General features: G+C 41.8%; 1 protein-coding gene across 1 annotated transcript in view; it reads left to right on the forward strand.

Annotated features, from left to right (window-relative positions):
• The first annotated feature begins 2,449 nt into the window (after positions 1-2,449).
• The window catches only part of LOC126416353 (thyrostimulin beta-5 subunit), a 135,524-nt gene continuing 123,537 nt past the window's right edge, over positions 2,450-14,436 (forward strand). Inside the window, exon 1 of the mRNA XM_050084031.1 lies at positions 2,450-2,510. The gene's annotated coding sequence lies outside the window, so the exon portion shown is untranslated. The remainder of the gene's footprint in view (positions 2,511-14,436) is intronic.

Below are 14,436 nucleotides of genomic sequence, written 5' to 3' on the forward strand. Positions count from 1 at the left end.
CAGTTCATCAAGAGTAGTAACTGACGTATTGTGACGAGCCAGTTACTCGGCTACCATTGACCAGACGTTTTCAGTTGGTGAGAGATCTGGAGAATGTGCTGGCCAGGGCAGCAATCGAACATTTTCTGTATCGAGGAAGTCCCGTACAGGACCTGCATTATTCTGCTGAAATGTAGGGTTTCGCAGGGATGGAATGAAGGGTAGAGTTTGGTTCATAACACATCTGAAATGTAACGTCCACTGTTCAAAGTGGCGTCAATGCGAACAAGAGGTGACCGAGACGTGTAACCAGTGGCACCCCATACCATCAAGCTTGGTGATACGCCAGTATGGCGATGACGAATACACGCTTCCAATGTGCGTTCATCGCGATGTCGCACAAACACGGATGCGACCATCATGATTCTGTAAACAGAACCTGGATTCATCCGAAAAAATGACGTCTTGCCATTCGTGCACCCAGGTTCGTCGTTAAGTACACCATCACAGTAGCTCCTGTCTGTGATGCAGCGCCAAGGGTAACCGCAGCCATGGTCTCCGAGCTGATAGTCCACGCTGCTGAAAACGTCGTCGAACTGTTCGTGCAGACGGTTGGTGTCTTGCAAACGTCCCAACCTGTTGACTCAGGGATCGAGACGTGGCTGCACGATCCGTTACAGCCCTGCGGATAAGATGCCTGTCATCTCGACTGCTAGTGATATGAGGCCGTTGGGATCCAGCACAGCGTTCCGTATTACGCTCCTGAAGCCACCGATTCGTTATTCTGCTAACAGTCATTGAATCTCGACCAACGCGAGCAGCAATGTCACAATACGATAAACCGCAATTGCGATAGGCTACAATCGACCATTATCAAAGTCGGAAACGTGATGGTACGCTTTTGTCCTCCTTACACGAGGCATGACAACAACGTTTCACCAGGCAACGCCGGGCAACTGCTGTTTGTGTACGAGAAATCGGTTGGAAACTTTCCTCATGTCAGCACGTTGTAGCTGTCGCCACCGGCGCCAGCCTTGTGTGACTGCTCTGAAAAGCTAATCATTTGAATATCACAGCATCTTCTTCCTGTCGGTTAAATTTCGCGTCTGTAGCACGTCATCTTCATGGTGTAGCAATTTTAATGGCCAGTAGTGTATTTGTTAACTAGTATGGCGATAGTTATACTTTCTACGGTTCTGTATCGCTTCGTCGTAGAACTGGTAAAATGTCGAAGAATTTTCCATGCCTCAGATCTTTCTGTTTATTTAAAACTCCGTCTGACCGATGTTTTATAGCACTCCGTCTTCAGGCCACAAGTGGCCCATCGGGACCATCCGACCGCCATATCATCCTCAACTGAGAATGCGGATAGGAGGGGCGTGTGGTCAGCACACCGCTCTCCCGGTCGTTACGATAGTTTTCTTTGACCGGAGCCGCTACTATTCGGTCGAGTGTCTCCTCAATTGGCATCACGAGGCTGAGTGCACCCAGAAAAGTGGCAACAGCGCATGGCGGCTGGATGGTCACCCATCCAAGTGCCGGCCACGCCCAACAGCGCTTAACTTCGGTGAACTCACGGGAACCGGTGTATCCACTGTGGCAAGGCCGTTGCCTGACCGACGTTTTGGATGGATGTAAATTTCAATTCCTTCTATCATATCCATGATTTTACCTTTCTGTGACTTACATAATATATGTAGTGATTCATCAATATTAGGTATTTTGTGGTTGATGTCTTTTAAGTGTGCAGCAAAGGTAGATGGGCTACTGTCGCTTATTGTGGTGTGTTTTTTAAGTTGCATGCTAACTTTCCTTCCTTTTTGTCCAACATAAAATTCTGAACATTCTTCACAGTTTTTTTTCTGTAGATTATTGATTGCGGAAAGTGCTCCAATTTCCATGGTATACGTTCTCAGTAATCACCGCAGGTTCTTAGTGCTCCTGTGACTAATGCATATTTTTCTATTCTTTAAACATCGAGTGATTTTGTCGGAAGCAATACCTAGTTATGGCCACAAAATAACTTTGTTTTTATGTTCGTGTTTCTGATCAGAATTATTTCATTTACATTTTCCCACATTTACAGCAAGCTGCCATTCGTCACACTAGACACTATGAAGCGATTGTCAGCTCTTGAGGGTGAAGTTTCGTGCATCTCACTGCTAGACAGACCATTTTACTAAGATATGGCAAGACGTTGCCTTAGTAAGAAAGTTTAAAATACCAAATATCATGTCGCCCCAGCAGATCGTCTAATTAGGACCCTTTCGAGCGTGCAGCTTGCCCGTAGCGCCGCCAAAAACGGCGTGGGACTACGTCACGGCGCGCGCGCACTGCGCCAACCAATGGCGAGCGAGAGATCCCCACAAAGACGACGCCGCTGCCACCCCTACGGCGCGGGGTGCCGTGGTGGGGAGAGAGGCGCCAAAACTCGCCGGCGTCGTGGCGCCCGGCGTCAGTGCGACTCGAGCGTCGCTAGGAAGGCATCCTCCGCTGCACCCGTCTGCCCACACGAACCGCCAGCACAGCACGTGAGTTTATGGGCTACGTGGCTAAGCATATTATTTGCTACACCGTTCCGATTGTACAAAGTTGTCAATTAAAAATTCGTTGACCTGATCCCCCCCATCCCTCCCAGTTTCCCTTCCTTACCCTTCTTTAGTACACGACACCTTTCTCGAATCTAAATGATGCTTTCATTAAAGTATTTACCCTACGATACATTTTGAAATCATATTTACACATATCAGAGAGTCACCCTTTTTCGTATCTCTGTGTCTATCTCTGTCTCTCTCTAAGTCTATCTAAGTCATTTATTTTTTTCCCACTTTGTTACCCCCTTCATCAGTTTTACGAGTCACTCCAATGCTGATACTGATACGTTTATAGCATTTTTTGCGCCTGTGTGATGATTCCTTATGGTTTTTTCAGTGCTACACCCCAGATATTTCAGTATTTCCCGCCAAATATACTGAGTTTGTGAAATATACATAACGTTATATGGTTGACCCGAGGATCGTGTCTACAATACTTACGTCACAAAAGTCCATTTCAATTCATGTCAGTAACATAATACAATTTCTTCTTCATCTACAGCGTTTGGCTGCGTGTCCGAACAGTGCTGAAAGACAACGCATGTAAGGGAACGCACATGAGAATGTCATATTTACTTTTCAAATACTAATGTATTAATTCTGCAGTATCTGCTTCTCCTTACTAAGCTAAGAAGCACTCGCTGTTTCTCAGTCAAAGATGTTTTTATTTTGTCTATATTTCAATGTCACATAGTTTCCTAGAGTTGTTCGTTACTAAGTAGAAAAATAACCAGGAAATGATGGTAATCATCCCATGTGCATATTTCATACTTTGGTAACGTTTCTTACAATCTCATAACGTAGAAGAAGGAAATGATAAACATATTTCTTTGAAATTGAAAATTATTTCATAGCTTTCGCTATATTTACAAAATAATTCTGCACAGTGGTTGAGATCAGTAAGTTAAATGAACTAAGTTCTATAGCAGCCAATGGCAGGCTTTTTGCTCCAACGAAAGTAAGTTATGTCACGCAAGGTTTTATCACAGTAAGATTTTCATGTAATACTGTGGAGCTTCTCGTAATCGCCTGGTGTGTTGTTCATAATTGAAAAGCAGGGGATTTATTATCTCTTCTAGTCTTACCTTGTTTAGTAAAGTATTTTTATACGGAAACGAGTTTACGACTGAAGTCTTATTAGAGGACTAAAAATTACAGTGTCAAAACCGTAAACCACTTATCTGTCAGTTCTTTGTCTGCTCGTAATTGCTGTAGGTACTGATGAATAAAATTCAGTAACTTCGTATCACTGCTTATCTAATCTCCTTCATGTTTGGTATTTTAGTTTTGGAATTCTCATATCGGTAATAGAAATGAAGTATGTGAAGAACCCAAAGATTATTTTTGGATTTCTCATATCGGTAACAGAGGGGAAATATGTGAAGAACCCAGAAATTTTGGCGCAAGGCAAAGAGATCGACCTCCATTATCGAGAGGCATCTTCAGTTGTTACGTGGTGCCATCTAGCTTTTTAGTAGTGAACTGCTGCGGGTTTCACTGACACATCAGTATTTAAAATAATATTCGCAGAAAATGAAATATAGTTGACACCTTCGCATTTATACCACGCTATATTTATAGGGATTACAACATGTATGATAAATTGCGCTGAGTGAACTTTCCAATTACGACAGCTAGCTTGTTTGGATGCAATTCACTGACGTTGTTACCTTCCGCGATCCAGAATACATCTGGAACATATACGAAGACTGCCTCGTAATTGGTAGTACCGTTGCTTTGTATAAGCAAAAATAACTAAGTGTGAACGTAGACGTAGAAACTTACGAAGAAAACATATCCGATATCATATTTCAGTCAGAGGAGTAGAAGAATAAAATGTAGCTGTGTTTTACCGTCCGGATTTCGTGTTCCCCAGCCACCATCTTATACCACGAAATTAAGAGCACTTCTGTTAGATCTAAAACTTTCCCTGTCTATAGACTTTGCACAAAATTTCAGGTGAACTATGTTTCTGCTGTTTAAAAGAACAAAAAATTTTCAAGCATTTCCAAGATTATATAATGCAAGCCATTTAAAGTTCTTTTACTCCATTCCGTACCAAATACACTATCTCTTTATGTGATTAATACCTTGCAGGAACTTCCAGACTTTTCTCAATACCCTACTGGTATCTATAATTGTTAGCGGGTACGTTATATCATTTTTAGGTTGCCATCACTTGAAAATTTCGTATCTGTGTGTTAGAGTAAGAAATTTTCTGTTACGCTAGCGATTTTGGAAAATGATACCGTCCTTTTTACCTTTCAAGGTGACGAAATACTCTGGGTTAAATATTCCTACATCGAATGCTATTCATCCAACTTTTGACATGGGATACAACTTCTCTCACACAGCTACTTTATGATGTTAATTGTTTACAAGTAACTATGAGACTGAAAATGATGCACACTTCGTCCTGATCGAATTCACCATCAACCTGTAAGCACAATAGGTTGAGCATTTTATAGCAGATAAAAAGCAATGTTTTAATGGAGGTTTTAATACAATCGTTCTCACTTCCTATCGAAAGACGGGCTAGAGGAACATTAATTTCTGTGTGGAGTGCTCTTACACAGATCCTCAGCTTATCACCTGTTGAAGAAATAGATGGAAGCGTGTTATGGCCACAACATTACAGATAATTTTTAACTGTTTAACTGTAACTTTAGATAGTTCTATAACTTGTGCAAAATAGGCTACTGTTCTTGGAACAGTCGGATGCATACTTTAGCGTACAGGTAACTGCTAGTGGTATGTGGTAATAATCTGCTGAACACGACAGGATTATTTCCAATACTTCTGTGAATCTGAACTAACTGCATCGAATTCCGAAGGACATTCCAAATTTAGTTCTATAATAGCACAGATTTTGTACGTCGAAGTAAAGTAGATGAGAATAGACTCTTGGTGACATCTGAAGAGGTACGGATTTCTTTGTCTATTAATTATAGTGACGCGCTTATTTAGAATAATACTTCCTGAAATGAATACAGTGAACTGGCATCCCAATCCGTCACAGCCAACTTACGTTTCTCGAGATCACTGAATAATGATGTGAACATTGACAGTGAATGGAAACGAGAATTCACAATGTTATCTAATCACTACTGAATATTAGTATTCCTACTTGCAAGATTCTTCAGAAAAAAGTTGAAAAGCAGCTCAATGGAGATTGCAGTTTTCCGTACTGCTCTCCAGGAAGGAATAAATCATTGCATGGTGAGGTAAAGTTTTTATTTGGAGGACCCGGCAAAAAATTAGGACGGTAATGTTACATGTAGGTTTTTGACCTTTAATGTGACTGCTAACAGTAATGATACGATATTAAGAAAGAATTTTGGAGATATGTGTGAGTCTTGGTTTTCTCCGAGAGCTGGAAGAAAGAAGACTGGGAATGCTTCAAAGAGTGAAACGGATATTAAAAATTAAGCAGACCCATAATATTTGAAAGTAAGTAATGTTTGACCGATTACTCACGAAAACTACAGCAAGGAAATGATTATATGCAGGAAAGTCAAAACAGAGGAGAATCTGTAATACAGACTTCTTAATACGGTAAAGGAAACATTTCGTTCTTACTTCCGACCTCCAGAGATTGGATAGTTTGTCTAAATTACGGTCGAATCCTAAAAAACTTTAGTGAGGCACTGAGAACGTGTTGCAATATTACGATCTGATTAAACGGAAAGTACTGAAATCTGATGACTCGTAGTCGAGCGAACACCGATTACAATCCCGTCATCGCATCCAGATGTATGTGTTCTATTGTTTCGCTACATCACTGAAGGCGAATGGTGTGATGACTCCGTGAAAAGAACACGGCAGATTCCCTTCCTCTTTGCACCCCAATCTTCATCTTAAAATCTGAATATGGTAGAACAGAAATTTTTGCTGCTTCTGATTGAGAAAGTGATAACTTTGTGATTTCAATGATTGACTTACAATGAGTCAGATGCTGACGGAAAAGTACTGCAAAAGTGATATATTTTAGAGATGCTGACAGTGATTCCACGTGATTAGCTCTGATGGACTACAGGAAGGTGAAAAAGAACTCGAGATATGGCTGGGGAAAGGGAACATGCAAAAATTTACTTTTTCACTCCTGTTTCGTATTTATAGATGAAAAGTATATACGTTTGAGAGAAATGAAGCAGGAAAGACAAATTCCAGGCACAGTAATTGAGGTTACGAGCTCGTAATACGGCCGTAGTGTGCAGAATATGAATGTGCTATTTTAATGTACGACATTGTTGAAGGTGAGGCTGCGGGATCTGGTCCTCGGCACAGTTGTTACGATGGAGAAAAGTAAGAACAGAACACCACGAGGAAGACTTGTTTTTTTTTACAAAGGAAAAATTTCTCACAATTTTGAGACTGGTATATCGATGGAAAATGGAAATGAGCGTTTGGCGTCATTGGCCGGGAGGCCCCTTACGGGGCATGTCCGGCCGTCTTGGTGCAGGTCTTATTCCATGCGACGCCACATTGGGAGAACTGCGCGCCGGATGGGGATGAAATGATGATGAAGGCAACACAACACCCAGTCCCTGAGCGGAGAAAAACGCGACGCAGCCGGAAATCGAACCCAGGCCCGTAGGAAGGCAATCCGTCACGCTGACCACATTTTTTTTTTTTTTGGTCCATCTAATTTTGTTCGTTATAGTTTGTTCCGTGTGTTCGGGGCGGACGTCCTATGACGTCCGTTTAAGTTATTCGTTGATCCATTCCCTCAGTTTTTTTTTATTGCAGAGGGCGGCTAACCCTCTGACCGAGCACGCTGAGCTACCGTGCCGGCGCCACTCAGCTATCGGGACTGGTATATCGATAATATTAATAGAGTTATTACAATGAGATTTAAGGTCTCTGCTTCACCATCTATCAACCTTAGTGCATTTCTTTATTCAGGTTTAGAAGAACATGAGATTGTCTTTGGCATTCAAGGATTTATACAAAAGATTAGGAGGCGTATTTTGGCAATGGTAGAAGGTAGAACACTGATTTCATGACTTACAAAGTAACAGCAAGCAAGGATCCAGGGCGGCAGTCTCTTTGTACAATATACTACCATCTGTAAAAAAAGAAAAGAAACACCTTGGTGCAGGCTTGCAGGAGCTTCGAAACTGAGAAGACATTCAAAACAAGAAAAGGCATGAAAACTGCCAGAATTGCACGATAAAAACATGAATTTGGACCGAGAAACTTCCTCTAGTTTGTCGTGACACTCAAAGAAGTATAGTACAGTAAAACTTAATCTACCACTCCAATGATATGTCTAGGACCAGGCCGCATTAGTACACACAGGACATCTAAAAAATGACACCAATTCGAGTTGATGGTGTTAAAATCAATAGGAGAAGGATTTCTGTACAAGTTCATGGATAAGTTTCAGTGATATTAAAGTACACTGTTATCAAAGTGCGGAATGCTGAACGAGCTTATTGAGCTGAAGGACTGTTGTGAACTAACGAAAAGGAAATGATTTTTCCTATTATTTTTATTTATCCCCGCTATGCCTTCGTCTCACGCCGACGGATTTTCAGCAGTAGCACTCCAGCGTGATATTTAAAAAGAAATATAAAACAGTGATTAAAAAAATAAAATGTGGTAAATAGCATACGGTTTGTAAGTGAAAGCATCATTGACTTTCTTAGAGTTATTCTCAGAAGATAAAATCCCCTTGTGTTTTGATTCTTTTGAGTTAACATTGTTGGTAATGTACGATCTGAGACTGTCACGAAGGAAGGAAGGCAGAGAAATGGGAGTCGCTGATTTTATGAACCAAGCTGTTGGAAATTAGAGTGGGGGACAAAGCAGCCGGGAAAAGTAGTACTCTATTAAATCAGAAATGGCGGGTGGACTCTATTAAATCAGTAATGGATGGGAGATCTGTGGTTGAAATTCTTGACCAGGTAGGGGAACGTGGTTAAAGTTTCTTTGGGATAGAATGTGAAGAGTGCGTAAGCGAAGATTGCGGTTACGTCCTGGTACAAGCACGTCAGAGCACAAGGATTAGTAATCTGATGGGGGGGGGGGGGGGGGACAAACGAGCGGTGGCAGTTACGTTTTCCGTGAGAATTTCAAGGTAGTTCGTTGTGGGTGAGGAGAGAAAGAGGGGGGGTGGTGGTGGTTGATGAATGTTGATAGAGGACTGGAGTGAGGGACAACGGACGACGCATATGGCAGACAAGAAGCAGTACATTATGTACGAGGATTTGCATGGAAGTTTAGACGAACTGATTGAATTTTGGAGGAACAACTTAAGCTGATATTGTCATACGAGAGGATAGGCCGGACTGAAGTTTTGTAGGTGTCTAGCATGAAGGAGTGATGCAATCGCAATGTTCGGATGGTTGTATATGAACATTCGTTGCAACATGTCGGTGACCATTATTCAGCTGAAATATAGTTTCTGGGCTACATTATAGGAAGAGCATATGGGTCTTGTTATGCCGCTATACCGGCTTTATTCCTCTTGATTTACGCGAAATATGCTGTTTCTATATTTATAACATACTAATCAAAAAAATATTAGTTTGAGCCAAATGCAGATCGTAGATGTATAATAAATAATCGAAAATTAGCGCCAGTAGCCTATGAATTTGGAAACATGTTTATAAGGATGTGCATTATGTTAATTAGGTGGCGTCATGATAGAGATACGCAAACAGTGTGCGGGAGACTGCCTAGCAGCTTCCATCAGAGACAGAGTTCTTCACTTGCGTTTCCCCGAAGTGAAAGTTTAAACCTAGCAAAATTCATCGCAGAATGAATTTCCCGCATGGTGATGCGTTTTCGTCACACCAGCAAGAGTACGTATAGTGTCTAAAGTTCACAAAACTGGGTGACGGCCAGTCTTGATTATTTTGGTCAAGCGCACAGCGCTGAAACTGAAGTAGGCCCTTAAACAATAAATACCAGACTCATCAATAACTGACTGATTGAACGAAGCATTACTATTATTAGGCCCTATTTGTTATCGTAACGTAAATAATTCGACAGTTATCGCCTGAACCGAAATCAATGAGTGATGATATAGCTGGATATTTGAACTGTTTAACTCTTATATTAACTGTTTGGTTCTCAAACAATTAATCAAATAAATGAAATCAATAAAACATCCATACAACTTCACCTTTCGAATATTATTGTTCATTATAAGGGAAAAAATGTTTCAAATGGCTCTGAGCACTATGGGTCTTAAGGGTCTCCGGAACGCCCTATACTTGCAATGTTAAAATAGCGCTTATAAATTACATCTTTCCTCACAAAGTATTTGAGGTAGGAAGTTGAACTTTTTACAGATTATTTATTGGAATATGGGCTACAACTTAACACAGGGATTTTACAAAATTTTAGTTCAGTTATTAAAGATGATTTTTTTCAATTGTAATGAAAATTCACAACATTTTTTGCAATTTTTTATTTATATATTCAAAAATATACAGTTTTTTGGAAAAAGGCTGTGCTAAATTATGCAGAAGGTACTGTGTAACATTTACTGAAAGTTTGAAACAAATATGTTTGGAAGATCCTTAGAAAACATGTAATTAGTATGAGAAAATAAAAGTTTTGGGAATCGAGCGACAAAGATTGGATTAACTTTTTAGTGCATTCCAGGTCCATAGGATGGATTATCTTCATCCTCTGCAAACTCCTCCTCCAGCTTCCTCTTGTTCCTCCTCCTGTTTACTCTTGCTTGTATTTCTAGACTCTTTACAGCCCTGTCTGCAGCCCGAAGGCGTTCCTTGTCTAAAGCAAGCATCGCTCGTTGTTGTGTTCGTAGATTTTGCTACCATTTTCTTCAGTTGCAGTTACTGCAACACTGTTCCAAAAGGTGGTCATGTATGAACACTTATCACATTTCAGTTGTATTTCACTAGCAAGTCCTACGTGCTTTATTATGGAGAGTTCCAGACCAACTTCACTAGAATGAATACATCTTACACAGTTTGAAAAAAATTCCTTTGAGAACCGACATATCAAATATTTCATTCACATCCGATTCGCCCATAAAACATTCATAGTTTTCACTCATTGAACCAAGCTTCTTCTGTGAAGTATTTTCTTTCCCACTTTGACTGCTATGGGCAGGTGTACTTGAGAGGTTAGGTTCACTCACTTGGTTATCGTCTTTATTGTTTACAGTAATAACACATACCTTTGGCTTTCCAACATTTCTCCTTTTCTTAAAAGCCTTCAGAGGATTTCTAATAACTTTACTTTTACTCATTATTATACTTCAACAAAACAGAGACTCAAGAAACAGAATTAATTACGAATATTTTCGAGATAACGACAGAGTCAATAAACATGAAACAATCGACAATCACACCAGCGATGTATATTGAACCATCACAGGTTAGCCACAACACATACTTTATCTCACATCACTAAAATGTACCTGATGAACACGGACGTTAATAATAACACCATTTGACATCAGTTTAACAGCGCCACAGTGGGTCACGCCCATGTAGAACACATTTCAAAAAAAATTTAAAAATAGTTGTAGTCTTCGGAATTGAATAAATTATATATCTGTTAAAAGGTAATAGTCTGCAGATTCAGAAAACGCAAAAAAGTAAAAATTGAACTTTTCATGATTTTGAGCCTTTCCGGAGCCCCTTAACATCTGAGGTCATCAGTCCCCTAGAACGTAGAACTACTTTAACCTTACTAACCTAAGGACATCACACACATACATGCCCGAGGCAGGATTCGAACCTGCGACAGTAGCAGTCGCGCGGTTCCAGACTGAAGCACCTAGAACCGCTCGGCACTCCGGCCGGCTATAAGGAAAAAACCGCGGGTAAATTTCAATAATTTAAGAGTAATGTACACTTCACATTCAGTGATAAAAATTATTGCACTTACGGAGCAATAAACCAGTATCACATGTTCCAAACCAGTAAATTGTGTAAATAGGACGGGTCACTACAATTCGTTGCATCTAAACACTTGCGTGTGTTATTAAACGAAAATTGCAATACCCAGAACAATTGTGAAATGAAGTTCATTCCAAAAAAAAATGGTTCAATTGGCTCTGAGCACTATGGGACTTAACATCTATGGTCATCAGTCCCCTAGAACTTAGAACTACTTAAACCTAACTAACCTAAGGACATCACACAACACCCAGTCATCACGAGGCAGAGAAAATCCCTGACCCCGCCGGGAATCGAACCCGGGAACCCGGGGGTGGGAAGCGAGAACGCTACCGCATGACCACGAGCTGCGGACTTTCATACCACATGTTACACACATAGCAATACGAATGTTATTAGCAAGTACAGGTGACCCTTGAATTTTACAGTAAAATTCGGTGTGAAGATTTAGATGTAAACAGTTTTTCTGAAGATTACAGCTTGGATTCGAGAAAGTGGAATCTTCGTCACGTGCATGATATGTAACTCCGCAGAAGATCAATAATGGGGATAACCCGCCAACGCAATCGAGGACGCTAACGCACGCCTATGAGGCGGCGCTCGGCTTGGACATACGCTGGTTCGAATGCTCGTGGTGGATGTAATTTTCACAGCCAGTGTTTGGCCGGCAAAAGGAGAGATGGTGGCGTAAACTTCCTGATCACCAGACTTTGCTCCGATGTCCTGGATTAAATTCCAAGCCTCTACAGGTGCTTCACGAAGTAAATAAATTAAATGTCGTGTGACCAGGGCCTCCCGTCGGGTAGACCCTTCGCCGGGTGTAGGTCTTTCGATTTGACGCCACTTGCGCGCCGTTGGGGATGAAATGGTGATGATTAGGACAACACAACACCCTGTCCCTGAGTGGAGAAAATCTCCGACCCAGCCTGGAACCGAACCCGGGCCCTTAGGCTTGACAGTCTGTTGCGCTGACCACTCAGCTACTGGGGGCGGACCTTCACGAAGTGGGGGCTTGTGACACTGTTGATGGTGATCTGTCCATCGGAGGGAAACATTAAGCACGGAGGCCCACCTCGAGAGGAGTGGTCTATGTGAAGGCACTGGGTTTCACAGTCTCCCTTCTCTCCTCATCACCATACAAAACAATATAGATCTGCACTGTATAAGCATCTATTAACTTTGCCCACACTCCACAAATGCACATACGACTCAGCTCTCACTAATCCACAATGAAAGGGACCGATGTGCGCGGAGGAAGAAAACTCTTTCCGGGAGGCGACTGACGACAATGCCATGCGACATTTAATTTAATTTTTAACGGAGGTGAGTGGAGCATCCTGGCCAACAACTTGCTGCCCGATAATATACACTACTGGTCATTAAAATTGCTACACCAAGAAGAAATGCAGATGATAAACGGGTATTCATTGGACAAATATTTTATACTAGAACTGACATGTGATTACATTTTCACGCAAGTTGGGTGCATAGATCCTGAGAAATCAGTACCCAGAACAACCACCACTGGCCGTAATGCCGGCCTTGATACGCCTGGGCATTGAGTCAAACAGAGCTTGGATGGCGTGTACAGGTACAGCTGCCAATGCAGCTTCAACACGATACCATAGTTCATCAACAGTAGTGACTGGCATATTGTGACGAGCCAGTTGCTCGGCCACCATTGACCAGACGTTTTCAATTGGTGAGAGATCTGGAGAATGTGCCGGCCAGGGCAGCAGTCGAACATTTTCTGTATCAAGAAAGGCCCGTACAGGACCTGCAACATGCGGTCGTGCATTATCCTGTTGAAATGTAGGGTTTCGCAGGGATCGAGTGAAGGGTAGAGCCACGGGTCGTAACACATCTGAAATGTAACGTCCACTGTTCAAAGTGCCGTCAGTGCGAACAAGTGTAACCAGTGGCACACCATACCGTCACGCCTGGTGTGGCGATGACGAATGCACGCTTCCAATGTACGTTCACCGTGATGTCGCCAAACACGGATGGGACCATCATGATGCTATAACAGAACCTGGATTCATCCGAAAAAATGCCGTTTTGCCATTCGTACACCCAGGTTATTCGTTGAGTACACCATCGCAGGCTCTCCTGTCTGTAATGCAGCGTCAAGGGTAACCGTAGCCATGGTCTCCGAGCTGATAGTCCATGCTGCTGCAGACGTCGTCGAACTGTTCGTGCAGATGGTTGTTGTCCCCATCCGTAGACTCAGGGATCGAGACGTAGCTGCACGATCCATTACAGCCCTGCGGATAAGATGCCTGTCATCTCGACTGCTAGTGATACGAGGCCGTTGGTTGGGTTAATTAGGTTTAATTAGTTCTAAGTTCTAGGGGACTAATGACCTGAGATGTTAAGTCCCATAGTGCTCAGAGCCATTTGAACCATTTGATTCATAGTGTCAATTGAAGCCAGCACTACTTCAGACATTAGTCGAGTCTATGCCACGTCGTGCTGCGACACTTCTGCGTACTCGCGGGGGTCCTACACGATATTAGGCAGGTGAACTAGTTTCTTTGGCTCGTCAGTATACAACTCCGTACAAAATTTGTAATCCGCAATGGAGCACTGTAAATGTCGTGGCCCATTTTTATCCACTGTGGACATTGGACCCTATAACTGCGGTTAAACAAAGATGATTTGATGGGAAACATACACTTCGATTTGTAATCTTTTTAACTTTTTTCTGTCGCATTAGACAACTACCAAATCACTGCAGGCTTATGAAGTTCATGTGATAACCGCCCCAAGAGAGGGATCGTATCTCTCATTATACTTTTCTTAATTTCCTCTACTCTCTCTTTTGTCGCCCGGATTTTAGTTTCACCATGATACAATCTCTTCACCTATATCCTCGAACGGAAGCACTCTACCTCGTTTTACATTTCATCTACGCTCCCTAGTTTATATTATAAATTTACGGCACTTTCATCAATACTGAACATGTTCAATTTTCCTGT

The sequence above is a fragment of the Schistocerca serialis genome, chromosome 8, assembly GCF_023864345.2.
Source record: "Schistocerca serialis cubense isolate TAMUIC-IGC-003099 chromosome 8, iqSchSeri2.2, whole genome shotgun sequence".
Classification (NCBI taxonomy): Eukaryota; Metazoa; Arthropoda; class Insecta; order Orthoptera; family Acrididae; genus Schistocerca; species Schistocerca serialis.